General features: G+C 33.6%; 1 protein-coding gene and 1 pseudogene across 3 annotated transcripts in view; one reads left to right on the top strand and one right to left on the bottom strand.

The window, feature by feature from the left end:
* Positions 1-14,852, bottom strand: part of SGCZ (sarcoglycan zeta) — a 463,311-nt gene that overhangs the window by 345,892 nt on the left and 102,567 nt on the right. The gene's annotated exons all lie outside the window — the stretch shown is intronic.
* On the top strand, positions 1,340-2,157 carry LOC114206225 (calmodulin-1 pseudogene; annotated as a pseudogene).

The following is a 14,852-nucleotide window of genomic DNA, read 5'->3' as shown; positions in this document are numbered from 1 at the left end:
CATATGTATTAAAATAACTATAACCATAATTTGTTATTGGATATACAATATAAAAAGATGTAAATTATAACATTAATAACCTAATATATGTGTCAGGTGTTAGGAGGTAAAACTACAAAGTTTTCATATGCCATTCAAGTCATATTGCTATCAGCTTGAAACTGGATATTAAAACTGTAAGATATTTTAAGTAAGACTCGTAGTAACCATAAAGGAAAAACCTATAATATATATACAAAAGATTAAGAGAAAAGAATCAAAACACACCATTACAAAAAGTCATCAAATCACAGAGAAAAAGAGCAAGGGAAGAAGAAAGGAACAGAGGAACCATAAAACAGAAAATATTTAATAAAATCTAAGTCTTTACCTATCAGTAATTATTTTAAATGTAAATGGATTCAATTCTCAAAACAAATAACATGGAGTGACTGAACAGATAGGAGAAGAAGATCAAATGACATATTGTCTACATGAAAAATCATTTTAGTTTTAAGGACACACATAGGCTGACAGTAAAAGATAGAAAAAGATATTCAAAGCAAATGGTAATTAAAAGACAGCAGAGGTGGCTATATTTATATGAGACAAATTAGACTTTAAGTCATAAATTGTCACAAGAGACAAAGAAGGTCTTTATATAATTATAAAGGGGTTAATTTGTCAAAAAGATATAACAAATATAACAATTATAAATATTTATGCATCTAACATCAGCATGCCTAAATATATAATGCAAATACTAACAGAACTAAAAGGAGACATAAACAGCAATATAATAATAGTAGGGGACTTTAATAATCCACTCTCAACAATGGATAGATCATCCAGACAGAAAATCAAAAAAGAAAACAGATCTGAACAACACTATAGACCAAATGGACCTAACAGACATATACAAAATGTTTCATCCAGCAGCAGCAAAATACAAATTCTTCTCAGGGGTACACAAAACATTCTCCAGGATGGATCATCTGATAGTCACCAAAATAAGGCTTAAGAAATTTAAGAAGGTTGAAATTATACCAAGCATCTCTTCTGAATACAGTGGTATGAAACTAGAGATCAATACGAGAAGGAAAATTGGAAAATTCACAAATATGTGGAAATTAAACAATATGCTCCTGAATATTCAATAGGTCAAAAAGACATCAAAAGAGAAATAAAAAAAATACATTGAGACAAGTGAAAATGGAAAGACAACATACTAAAACTTTTGGGATGCAGCAAAAGAAGTTCTAAAAGGGACTTTTACAACTATAAACATGTATATGAAGAAAAAACCTCAAACAAATAACCTAACTTTACACCTCAAGAACCTAGAAAAAGAGTCCGAGTGGGGCGAGCGAGCTGAGTGGTTGTGTGGTCGCTTCTTGGAAACCGGTAGCGCTTGCAGCATGGCTGACCAACTGACTGAGAGCAGATTGCAGAATTCAAAGAAGCTTTTTCACTATTTGACAAGGATGGTGATGGAACTATAACAACAAAGGAATTGGGAACTGTAATGAGGTCTCTTGGGCAAAATCCCACAGAAGCAGAGTTACAGGACATGATTAATGAAGTAGATGCTGATGGTAATGGCACAATTGCTTCCCGGAATTTCTGACAATGATGGCAAGAAAAATGAAAGACACAGACAGTGAAGAAGAAATTAGAGAAACATTCCGTGTGTTTGATAAGGATGGTAATGGCTATATTAGTGCAGCAGAGCTTCGTCATGTGATGATAAACCTGGGAGAGAAGTTAACAGATGAAGAGGTTGATGAAATGATCAGGGAAGCAGATATTGATGGTGATGGTCAAGTAAACTATGAAGAGTTTGTACAAATGATGACAGCAAAGTGAAGACATTGTACAGAATGTGTTAAATTTCTTGTACAAAATTGTTTATTTGCCTTTTCTTTGTTTGTAACTTATCTGTAAAAGGTTCCCCCCTGCTGTCAAAAAATATGCATGTATAGTAATTAGGACTTCATTCCTCCATGTTTTCTTCCCTTATCTTACTGTCATTGTCCTGAAACCTTATTTTAGAAAATTGATCAAGTAACATGTTGCATGTGGCTTACTCTGGATATATCTAAGCCCTTCTGCACATCTAAACTTAGATGGAGTTGGTCAAATGAGGGAACATCTGGGTTATGCCTTTTTTTAAAGTAGTTTTCTTTAGGAACTGTCAGCATGTTGTTGTTGAAGTATGGAGTTGTAACTCTGCATGGACTATGGACAGTCAACAATATGTACTTAAAAGTTGCACTATTGCAAAATGGGTGTATTATCCAGGCACTCGTACACTATTTTTTTGTACTGCTGGTCCTATAACCAGAAACATTTTCTTTTATTGTTACTTGCTTTTTAAACTTTGTTTAGCCACTTAAAGAAAATCTGCCTATGGCACAATTTGCCTTAAATCCATTCCAAGTTGTATATTTGTTTTCCAATAAAAAAATTACAATTTACCCACAAAAAAGAACCTAGAAAAAGAAGAACAAAAGAACAATGATTAGCAGAAGAATAAGAATAAAGATTATAGTACAAATAAATGAAATACAGAATAGACAGAAATAGAAAAAATCAATGAAACTAAGAGCTGTTTTTTTGAGGAGATAAACAAAATTCACAAACTGCTGGCTAGACTCATCAATAAAAAAAGGAGAGGATTCAAATAAATAAAATTATAAATGAAATAGCATACATTACAATTGATACAGCAGAAACACAAAGGATGATAAGAGACTATTATAAACAATTATAGGTCAACAACTTGGGCAACCTTAACAAAATGGATAAATCCCTACAGTCATAAAACCCACTAAGACTAAATCATGGAGTAATAGAAAATTTGAACAGATCAATAATGACTAAGGACATCGAATCAGTAAACAAAAACCTCCCAAGAAAGAAAAGCCCATGACCACATAGCTTCACTAATGAATTCTACCAAAACTTTAAATAAGGTGGGATGGATGGGGTGGCTGGGTGATAGACATTGGGGAGGGTATGCACTATTGAGAGCACTGTGAATTGTGTAAGACTGTTCAATCACAGACCTGTACCTCTGAAACAAATAATACAGTATATGTTAAAAAAATGATGTAATGTATGGTGATTAATATAACATAATAATAATAATAATAGAAGATAGCAGGAAGGGAAGAATGAAGGGGGGGAAATCGGAGGGGGAGACGAACCATGAGAGAATATGGACTCTGAGAAACAAACCGAAGGTTCTAGAGGGGAGGGGTGAGGGGATGGGTTAGCCTGGTGATGGGTATTAAAGAGGGCACGTTCTGCGTGGAGCACTGGGTGTTATGCACAAACAATGAATCACGGAACACTACATCAAAAACTAATGATGTAATGTATGGTGATTAACATAACATAATAAAAAAAAGAAAAAACTAATGATGTAAGGTATGCTGATTAACATAACATAATAAAATAAAAAAAGAAGTAATACTAATATTTCTCAAACTCTTCCAGAAAACTGACAAGAACACTTCTTTTCTCATTTTATGAGGCCAGCATTACACTGATTAATAATAAAGCCAGATAAGGATAGTATAAGAAAAGAAGAGGCCAATACCCCTTATAACAATAGATTCAAATATATTCTACATACTACCAATGGAATTTTAAAAGTATATTAAAAAGGATCATACCAATATGAGGAACTCTTAATCTCAGGAAACAAACTGAGGGTTGCTGGAGTGGTGGGGGGTGGGAGGGATGGGGTGGCTGGGTGATAGACATTGGGGAGGGTGTGTGCTATGGTGAGCGCTGTGAATTGTGTAAGACTGTTGAATCACAAACCTGTACCTCTGAAACAAATTATACATTATACGTTAAAAGAAGAAGAAGGAGGAGGAGGAGGAGGAGGAGAAGATGATGATGACAGCAGGAGGGGAAGAATGAAGGGGGGATATTGGAGGGAGAGACAAACCATGAGAGACGATGGACTCTGAAAAACAAACTGGGGGTTCCAGAGGGGAGGGGGAAGGGAGGATGGGTTAGCCTGGTGATGGGTATTAAGGAGGGCACGTTCTGCATGGAGCACTGGGTGTTATACACAATGAATCATGGAACACTACATCAAAAACTGATGATGTAATGTATAGTGATTAACATAACATAATAATAATAATAAAAAAAGATCATACCCCATGATCAAGTAGGATCAATTCCTGAGATGTAAAAATGATTCAACATGGGAGAAACAGTAAATACGATACACCATATTAATAAAACGGAGGAGTAAAATCATATGGTCAACTCAGTTGATGAAGAAAAAAAGCATTTGACAAAATTCAAGATCTTTTCATGATAGAACTCAATAAATTATGTATAGAAGGAATGTACCTTAACATAATAAAGACCTCATGTGACAAGCCCACAACTAACATCATACTCAACATCATAATTCATCACCTAACATCAAAAGTGTTCAGCTTTTCTTCTAAGATCAGAAATAAGACAACAATGTCCATTCCTACCACTACTATTCAACATAATATTGGGAGTCCTAGACAAAACAATCAGGCATAAAAAAGAAATAAAAAACATCCAAAATTGGAAAGGAAGAAGTAAAACTGTCTCTCTTTGCAGATGACATGATATGATATATAGAAAATCCTAAAGACTCCACCAAAACGCTGTTAGAATAAACAAATTCAGTAAAATTGCAGGAAACAAAAGAAACATATGAGAATCGGCTACATTTCTATAAATTAAGGATGAACTATCTCAGAAAGAATAAATAAAAAGGGGTGCCTGGGTGGCACAGTCAGTTGTGTCTGCCTTCAGTTTAGGTTATGATCCCAAGGTTGTGGTATTGACCCCCGTGTTGGGCTCCCTACTCAGCAGGCAGCATGCTTCTCCCTCTCCCTCTGCCTCTCTCTCTCTCTCACTCTCTCTCAAATAAATACATAAAATTTAAAAAATAAATAAATAAATTCTATTTACAATATCATGAAAGACAATAAACATATAGGAATAAATTTAAATAATAGATAATGTATTACTGATTATTGAAATAAAAACTTTAAATAAAGTTTAAGATTTTAAATAAATTTAACCAAGGAGATGAAACATCTGTACACTTTTTGGTGTAGTTTTTACAATAAGACATTGATGAAAAAAAGAAATAAGATACAGGGGCACCTGGGTGGCTCAGATGGTTAAGCGACTGCCTTCAGCTCAGGTCATGATCTCAGGGTCCTGGGATCGAGCCCCGCATCGGGCTCCCTGCTCCGCGGGAAGCCTGCTTCTCCCTCTGACCCTCCCCCTGCTTGTGTTCCCTCTCTCGCTGTCTCTCTCTCTCTCTGTCAATTAAATAAATAAATAAAATCTTTAAAAAAAAAAGAAATAAGATACAAATAAATGAAAAAATTTCCCATGTCCATGTTTCATAAGAATAAATGTTGTGAAAATGTCCACACTACTCAAAGCCATCTATAGAGTCAATAAAATCCTTATCAAAATTCCAATGGCATTTTTAAGATAAGAAAAAAATTATCCTAAAGTTCATATTACCCACAAAATACCTGAAATAGCCAAAGCAATCCTGAGAAAGAACAAATCTGGAGGCATCATACTTCCTGATTTCAAATTATGTTACAAAGCTATCATAATCAAAACAGTTTGGTTCTGGAACAAATATAGACAGTGGAACAGTGTCAAAGGAACAGAATTAAAGTCCAAAAACAGACCCACGCACATAGAGTCAACTAATATTTGACAAAGGAGCCAAGAATACTCAAGGGGAGAAAGACAGTCTCTTTGATGTAGGGTGCTAGGAAAACTAAATATCTACATGCCAAAGAATGAAGTTGGTCCCCCATCTTACACCTCTCACAAAAAATAACTCAAAATGGACTAAAGACTTAAATGTAAGATCTGAAACCATAAAACTCCTATGAGAAAACATATGGAAAAAATCCTTTACATTGATCTTGGCAATAATTTTTAGGATACGACACCAAAGCATAAGCAAAAAGAGTAAAAATAAACAAGTGGGGGATATGACAAACTAAAAACCTTCTATATATGAAAGGAAACAATCAAAATGAAAAGGTATCCTATGGAACAGGAGAAAATACAAGCTATATATCTGATAAGGATTTAGATTAGATATCATCTCATACCTGTTAGAATGGCTATTATCAAAAGGACAAGAGATAACAAGTGTTGGCAAGGATGTGGAGGAAGAGAACACATAACTCACTGTTGAGGGTAAAGCAAACGGGTACAATACATTTTGGAAGACTGGATTTTTCTGAAAAATATTAAAAACAGAACTTCCATATGATGCAGTATTCCCACTCCTCAGGATATATCCAAAGGAAATGAAAACACTATCTCAAAGAGATATCTGCATATCAGTTATTGCAGCATTATTTATAATATCTAAGATATGGAAACAACCTAAGTGTCTGTTGAAAAATAAAATGATATATATAAATGGAAAGTTGTTTGGCCATACAAAATAAGAAAATCTTGCCAATTGTGACAACATAGATGAACATATGAGAATTATAGTAAGTGAAATAAGTCAGAGAAAGACAAATACTATAGAATCTCACTTGTATGTGATACCTAAAAATGTTAAACTCACAGAGTAAAATGGTGGTTGCCAGGTGCTGGGGAGTTGGGGAAAAGGGGAAATGGCCAAAGTGTACAAACCTTCAATTGTAAGATAAATAAGGTTTGGGATCTAATGTATAACTTGATGACTATAGTTGACAATAATGTATTGGACGCTAGAAATTTGCCAAGAGAGTTGATCTCAAATGTTCTCACCACACATGCACACAAAAGGTAACTATGTGAGATGATAGATGCATTAATTGACTTTATTGTGATAATCAATTAACAGTATATAAGTATACCAAATCATCACATCATAAACCTTACATTTATACAATTTTATCTGTCAGTTATACTCCAATAAAGCTTGAACAATATAAACCACCCTATTCCATCAGGTATTTCAAGAGATTGAAACAAAATTTTTCATCAATATTTATTGTTTAAAAATTAAATAAATTTCTCTGAAAAATAGCCAGAATATTACTGCAATACTAAATTAATTAATAATTAGAAAACCATGACTGTAATTATACCTTAACACTATATTCTCCTTTACAAAACTATTTGCCTATCATGTGTTATAAAAGAAACATTTTTTCAATGACATAGATGGTATTATAATGAACTTCCAAAAGAGGCATCCTCTTTTTCTTTTAAAAATACCTCATATATATATACATATATATATATACAGCATTATAGCTATGATTTTAAAATTAAAAAAAAAACCTTTATAATCCAAAAAGAATTTTTGTAAATCTCAGAAGACAAGAGGTAATTAAGACAGAGGACCTTTTACAAAGCATCTTCTGCAGAGGTTTATAGATGTCAAGGATTAATCCTGCCTAGGGGCATGATGAGCCCCTTTGTGACATCAAGGACAAAGGATTTGCATCCCCCCTGTTGTGGGCGCTACCTCTAAATCTTATTCATCTGTTAAAGGGAACAATTCTTAATGAAAAGATGTGTTTGAAAAATACAAGTTTAAGATTTTTTAATAGGTTTTTGGAAATTTTCCATCTGATAATTCCTTGACTTAGGAATTTACATTATATTATAATTAGGAATATATGGATATATGATTAGGAATATACATATATAAAATCAGGAATATATATTATATTACATTACATTATATTTTATTATCATTTAGCAGACCAATTGACTTGCTGCTGCTTAAGGGTTAAGGTTTAGGAGTATTCTCTTTCACTGGTGTGTTGACAACTGCAATGCAAATCAAGATGTATCTCTAATTTAAAAATATAAAAAAAGAAAAAGCCCTCTAAATATGGATAATTGAATAGGTACTGAAAAGCAATTATGCAACACATGGAGGGAATGTCTGGGGCTACTTGTGCTGTTCATGATTATTTAAAGTGAAATTGTTAGAGCTGGCTCGCAGGAGAAATTGCTGAAAACTGCAAATGCTGCCTAAAATCCTGTAATAATAATTTTGTAAAAGCATGACTCAAAGAGATGAAGACAACCTTTAGCATTGCAGGTTGACCATTCTACTCTCACTGACCTTGCCATTTCAAAGCTCTTCATTTTAAAATCCAAGACATTGCTTTAATATAAAATGCAATACTTTCAAATATCTCTGGTACAGACACAATCTTTCCTCAGATATTCCTTTATTTTCCAGATATTTCTAGTACTTTAAAAACGATTTCAGTATTACTTGACATTTCACATCTAAATGATTTGTATAAAAAGACAGCCGTGGTCAAAAACATATTCCCAAAATATTCCTCTCTATACCCAAAGAACAACCAAAAGGATAGCCTAGCAAAAGAGAGAAAAAAAAAAAGATAATAATATCTCTACTCCAGTCAAAATCACACACACAAAAATACACACTGGTGACACACCCATGGCAGCAAAGGCCAAATGGGGAGCCCAGAGTTTCCACCTATACTAGACTATAAAGAAACAAATACCACCTTCTCTCCTCCCTGCTGGGTGGTGTCAGAGAAGACCAACTAGAGAGCCAAGGCTCACCACAAGCAGGAACAAGGCCCTCCCTCTCCAGTTCCTGTCCCCACAAACAGAATCTGGAGAGACTACGTGGAAAGCCTAGACTTCTATGCCTATTTGGCAATGGTGAAGAGTCTCTGCCCTTCCCCAGTGAGGTTGTGTCAGAGGAGACTTAGGAAGAGTCAGGTCTTAGAGCATCACCCAGTGGTAAAAATATCACCCCTAAGGTGCAAGCAGATGCTGGGTGAGGAACAGAACATCTATCTCCACCTGGTAGTAACAAAACACCCCATCCCATCCTTTTCCTAACGGGATAGTGTCAAAGGAAGCTAGCTAAAAGAGAAAGTTTAAGCAAGATCCACAGTTCCATAACATAATACGCAGAATGTCCAGGATTCAGTAGAAAATATTCATCACAACAAGAACCAGTATATTGTCAAACTGAATGAAAAACAACCATGCCAACACTGAGATGACAGAGATGTCAGAATTATCTGACAAAGATTTTATTTTATTATTATTATTTTTTTTTAGAGGAGGAAGAAAGGGAAGGGGAGAGGGAGAGAGAGAATCTTAAGCCCTGCTTAAGATTCTCTCTCTTGGGGCTTGATCTCATAACAATGATCTTGTTTCTCTCTCAAGAAGATCTCAAGAGAGATCTTGATCTCTCTCAACATGGGGCTTGATCCCATAACAATGAGATCATGAGCTGAGTCAAAATCAATAGATGGGTGCTTAAGTAACTAAGCCACCCACTGCCCCAATCTGACAAAGATTTTAAAGCAGTAACCATAAAAAATGCTCAAATGAGCATATATATATATATATATATATATATATATATATATATATTCCTATATATATCTATATATCTATATATATAGAGAGATATATAGATATATATATTTGAAACAAATGAAAGTGAAAGAAATAGAAGGCATAAAGAAGGATCTGATGGAAATTTTAGAACTAAAAAAAAAAAAATATAGTAAGTGAAATAAAAACTCAGTGCCAGGGCTTAGCAGCAGAATTAAGGGATCAAATGAAAGAATCAGTAAACCATAGTATAGAACAACAGTAATTCCTAAATCTAAAAAAGAGAGAGAATATACTAAGAAGAACAAAAAAAACTAACAGAGCCCAGGGACCTGTGGAATGATAGTACAATATGAACCATTTGTGTTATTGGGAATCTTTGAAGGAGAAGAAAAAAAAAGGGGCTTAAAAAGTACATGGTGATGATGCCAAAAAATTCTCAAATTTGATCAAAAATAAATTTACAGATTCAAGAAGCTAAATCTTGAAACTAGAGACCCCCCAAAATCCACACCAACATACAGATTATCCAAACTTCTGAAAGCTAAAGACGAAGGAAAGAAATGAAAGTAAAGCAGTGAGAGAGAAATGACACCTTACCCATAGGGGAAAAATATTTCAAATGACAATGGATTTATCAGAAACTACAGTGGGCAGAAAGAAGAGATACAAACATTTTAACATGCTAAGAGGAAAAGAAAAAAAAATAAAATTATTAATTCAAAAGCCTGTATCTAATGAAACTATCCTTCAGTAAATAAGGGGAAATAAAGACAGATTCAGAAGAAGGGAAAATCAGGCAATTTGTCCCCATAGAAATTCTCTAAAAGAATGGCTAAAGAAAGTTCTCTTAAAAATAAAATAATGAATAAAAAGTTACATTAGCAAGAGAGGAACTTCAGTCAATAATCCCAGGAACATCAAGAAGAAAGAAAAAAAATGACAAGCAAAAATATGAGTAAATACAATAGAATTTTCCTCTCCTTTTCAGGCTTCCAAATCATGCTTGATTGATAAAGTAAAAGTTATAATCCACTAATATGATTCTAAACCACTTAGGGGCACCTAGGTGGCTCTGTAGGTTAAGGGTCTGCCTTTGGCTCAGGTTGTGATCCTGGGGTCCTAGGATGGAGCCCCATATTGGCTCCCTGCTCAGTGGGGAGTCTGCTTCTCCCCCCTCCCCCTTCTTGTGTACACTCTCTCTCTCACACACTTGCTCTCCTTCTCTCAAATAAATAAATAAAATATTGAAAAAATAAACCATTTAATATTGTTCTAGAGAAAAATATTTAAGATTGTTACAATAAAAATGACAGAAATTAAGAGGAAGCAGAGAGAGGTAAGGTTTCTATACTTCACTCTAATTGGTAAAATACCAACACAGTGTATTATGAACACTCACAGTTATATAATGTATTACCAACTGCAACCACTAAAAAGTTCTATACAAAAATAATGAGACATTATTGGTAAATCAAAATGGAATTCTAAAATAAAATAAGTAGCTTATGGGAATTGAGGAAGAAGTTAACAAGGAAAAAACAAAGAGAAAAAGCAAAAATTAAGTGAACAGATGTAAGTACTAATGTACTAATTATTACATTAAATGTAAATTGTCTAAATATACCTATTAAAGGACACAGATTAGCAGAGTGAATTAAAAAAAAAAATTATTCAACAGTATGTTGTCTATGAGAAACTCACAGCAATGATAATATGGGCAGTTTGAAAAGAAAAGGATGAAAAAGATACATTATACAAACATTATTCAGAAGAGCTGGAGTGGCTAAATTCATATCAGCTAAAGTAGATTTCAAGGAGAATTACCAGAATGAAAAGGGGAATTATATAATGATAAATGGGGCAGTGAAGCCAAAAGACATTGCAATCTGAAATATGTATACATAAAACAACAGAGATTTAAAATATCTGAAGTTAAAATTGTGAGATTTGAAAAGAGTAAGACAAACCCACAATTATTTTTGGAGATTTCAATATCTTTCTCTCAACAACTGATAGAACAACTAGACAGAATATCAACCAATATATGAAGAAACTCAACAACATCATCAACCAAAGGGATTTCTTTGACATTCATATGACACACGACCCAACAACAAAATATATGTTCTTTTCACGTGTTCACAGAACAGATACCCAATTAAGCTGTATCTTGGATCATAACACAAACTTTACTGAATTTAAAGGCATTGTGATCTTAAAGATAATGTATTTTCTGAAAACAATGGAATCTAATAGAAATCAATAGGAGAAAGAAGATAGAAAAATCTTCAAACATTAGGAAGTAAAATAGCACAATTTAAATAGCCCATGGTTCAAAGATGAATTTCCAAAGGAAAGCTAAAAATACATTGAGTTGAATGAAAAAGAAAATACAACATATCAAAATTTGTGAGACACAGCTAAAACACTGCTGAAAGGGAAATTTATAGCACTAAATACATTTATTAGAAAAAAAAAACAATTGTCAATTATCTGAGCTCCCAACTCAAGAACTTATAAAAAGAACAAAACAAACCTCATGAAGCAAAACAGAAATAATGACAATAAGAGAAGACATGAATGAAAATGAAAATAGAAAAAAGACTGGAAGAAAAGAGCTGACTCTTTGAAAAGATTAATGAAATTGATAAACTTCTAAGAAACTGATAAAAGGGAAAGAATAGATACAAATTACAAGATCAGGAATGAAAGAGTGTGTCACTACTGTCCCTGAAGGTATCAAAAGAATAAAAAGAGAATACTGTGAGTAACTTAATCATATTATAATATGATATGCTATCACATATAAATATGAAAACCTGGTTAAAATAGACAACCACTATATAATTAATATGATGTGATTATTATATTTATAGGATTATAAACTATTCAGTGTTATAATCATTAAGGACATTAAATCCATCATTTTAAAACTTAAAAAATACATATATATCCTGGCTCCATGGATTCAGTGGGAAATTTTACTAAGCACATAAGAAAGAATTAACATAAAATTTACACAATTTCTATCAGAAAATAGAAGAGCAGATACTTCTCAATTTATTTTATGACTCTAATATTACCCTGATATCAAAATCAGATAAGGACAATAAAAAATGAAAATGAAAACAACTGTTCAATAGTTCCCTAAATATAAATAAACATAATATTTAACAAAATATTAGTAAGTAGAATTAGTAACATATAAAAAGACATATACACAGGACCAAGCAAAACTTATTCTAAACTAGAAAGGTTTGTTTCATATTTGAAAATCAATGTAATCTATAATATTAGCTACAGAAGAATTATATGATCATATGAATTAAGGCAGAAAAAATGAAGCATTTGGCAAAATTTAACCCACATTCATGATTATATCTCTCAGAAAAATAAGAACATATGGGTGACTACCTTAACTTGATAAACAGTATTTACAGAAAACTTATACTTAATGGTGAAAGATTGCTTTCCTCCTAATATATGGAATGCAGTAAGCAGGGTCACTCTCACATTCTTATTCAAGATAGTATTGGACACTCTAACCAGTGCAATACAAAAGACAAGTAAATAAAGTCCTACAGATGGGAAAAGAAGAAATATAACTGTTTTGTTTGTGGATGACACGATTGCTTATGTAGAAAAGTTTAAGAAATTAAAAAAAATCATAGCACCAATAATATTGTGACCTGCAGTCGTTAGCAAAGTTTTAGGATATAAGATAAGCATTCAAAAATCATATTTCTGTGTATTAGCAATGAATATGTAGGTGCTAAAAATAAAAATACACTGTGATTTAATAATCACTAAACAAAAATTGAAATAGTTGTAAATCTAACAAAACATGTACTGAATTTCTATTCTGATAAATACAAAACTGCTGAAGAAGAAAAGTAAGACAGATCTACATAAATGGGGAGATATGCCAATGTCTATGAATAGAAAGACTTAACATTAAAGATGTAAATTCTCCACAAATTAACAAAATTTCTATCACATCCCAGGAAGATTTGTGGAGATATATACATTACTATTCTAAAATATACGAGTAACACAAGATTTTAGAATAGCTAAACCAGTTTTGACATAGAAGAATAAGCTGGGAGGAATCAGTCTGATTTCAAAAGTTAGTATATAGCTCCATTAACAAAGTCTGAGTGGTATCACTGGGGGGAAAGAACAATAAATCAATGAACCATGACAGAGAACCCCCCCAGAAATAGAGCTACACAAACATGCCAAACTGATTTTCTGACAAAGGTGAAAGGCAACTAAATAGAGAAAAGATAGACTTTTCAACAATGGTGCTGTGGCAAGTGGACATCCATAGGCTACAAATATAAATGAATTAACTTTTTTTTAATCAACATATAATGTAGTATTTGTTTCAGGGGTACAGGTCTGTGATTCATCAGTCTTACACACTACACATTGTGTAACACATACCCTCCCCGATGTCCATCATCCAGCCACCCCATCCCTCCCACTACCCTCCACTCCTGCAACCCCCAGTTTGTTTCTGAGATTAAGAGTCTCTTATGGTTTGTCTCCCTCTCTGGTTTCATCTTGTTTCATTTTTCCTCTCTTCCTCTATGATCCTCTGCCTCATTTCTCAAATTCCACATAACAGTGAGATATGATAATTGTCTTTCTCTGATTGACTTATTTCGCTTAGCATAATACCCTCTAGTTCCATCCACGTCATTGCAAATGGCAAGATTTCATTTTTCTGATGGCTGCATAATGTTCCATTGTGTGTGTGTGTGTGTGTGTGTGTGTGTGTGTGTGTGTGTGTGTGTGTGTGTATACCGCATCTTCTTTATCCATTCATCTGTGGATGGACAGCTGGACTCTTTCCATAGTTTGGCTATTGTGGACATTGCTGCTATAAACATTGGGGTGCAGGTACCCCTTCAGAGTACTACATTTGTATCTTTGGGGTAAATACCCAGTAGTGCAATTGCTAGGTCACAAAGGTAGCTGTATTTTCAACTTTTTGAGGAACCTCCATACTGTTTTCCAGAGTGGCTGCCCTAGCTTGCATTTCCACTAACAGTGTAGGAAGGTTCTCCAAACCCACAGCAAATATCATTCTCAATTGGGAAAAACTGAGAGCTTTTCCCCTAAGGTCAGGAACATGGCAGAGATGTCCACTATCACCACTGCTGTTCAGCATAGTACTAGAAGTCCTAGCTTCAGCAATTAGACAATAAAAAGAAATAAAAGGCATCTGAATCAGCAAAGAAGTCAAACTCTCATTCTTTGCAGATGATATGATATTTTATGTGGAAAACCCAAAAGACTCCATCCCAAAACTGTTAGAACTCATACAGGAATTCAGTAAAGTGGCAGGATATAAAATCAATGCACAGAAATCAGTTGCATTTCTATATACCAACGAGACAGAAGAAAGAGAAATTAAGGAGTTGACCCCATTTATAACTGCACCCAAAACCATAAGATACCTAGGA

This window comes from Eumetopias jubatus, unplaced genomic scaffold, assembly GCF_037043125.1.
Source record: "Eumetopias jubatus isolate StellerSeaLion01/CBP00866 unplaced genomic scaffold, mEumJub1_p1.0 scaffold_2, whole genome shotgun sequence".
NCBI lineage: Eukaryota > Metazoa > Chordata > Mammalia > Carnivora > Otariidae > Eumetopias > Eumetopias jubatus.
Note: the sequence above shows the minus strand (reverse complement) of the source record. Positions and strands in the feature narration are given on the sequence as shown.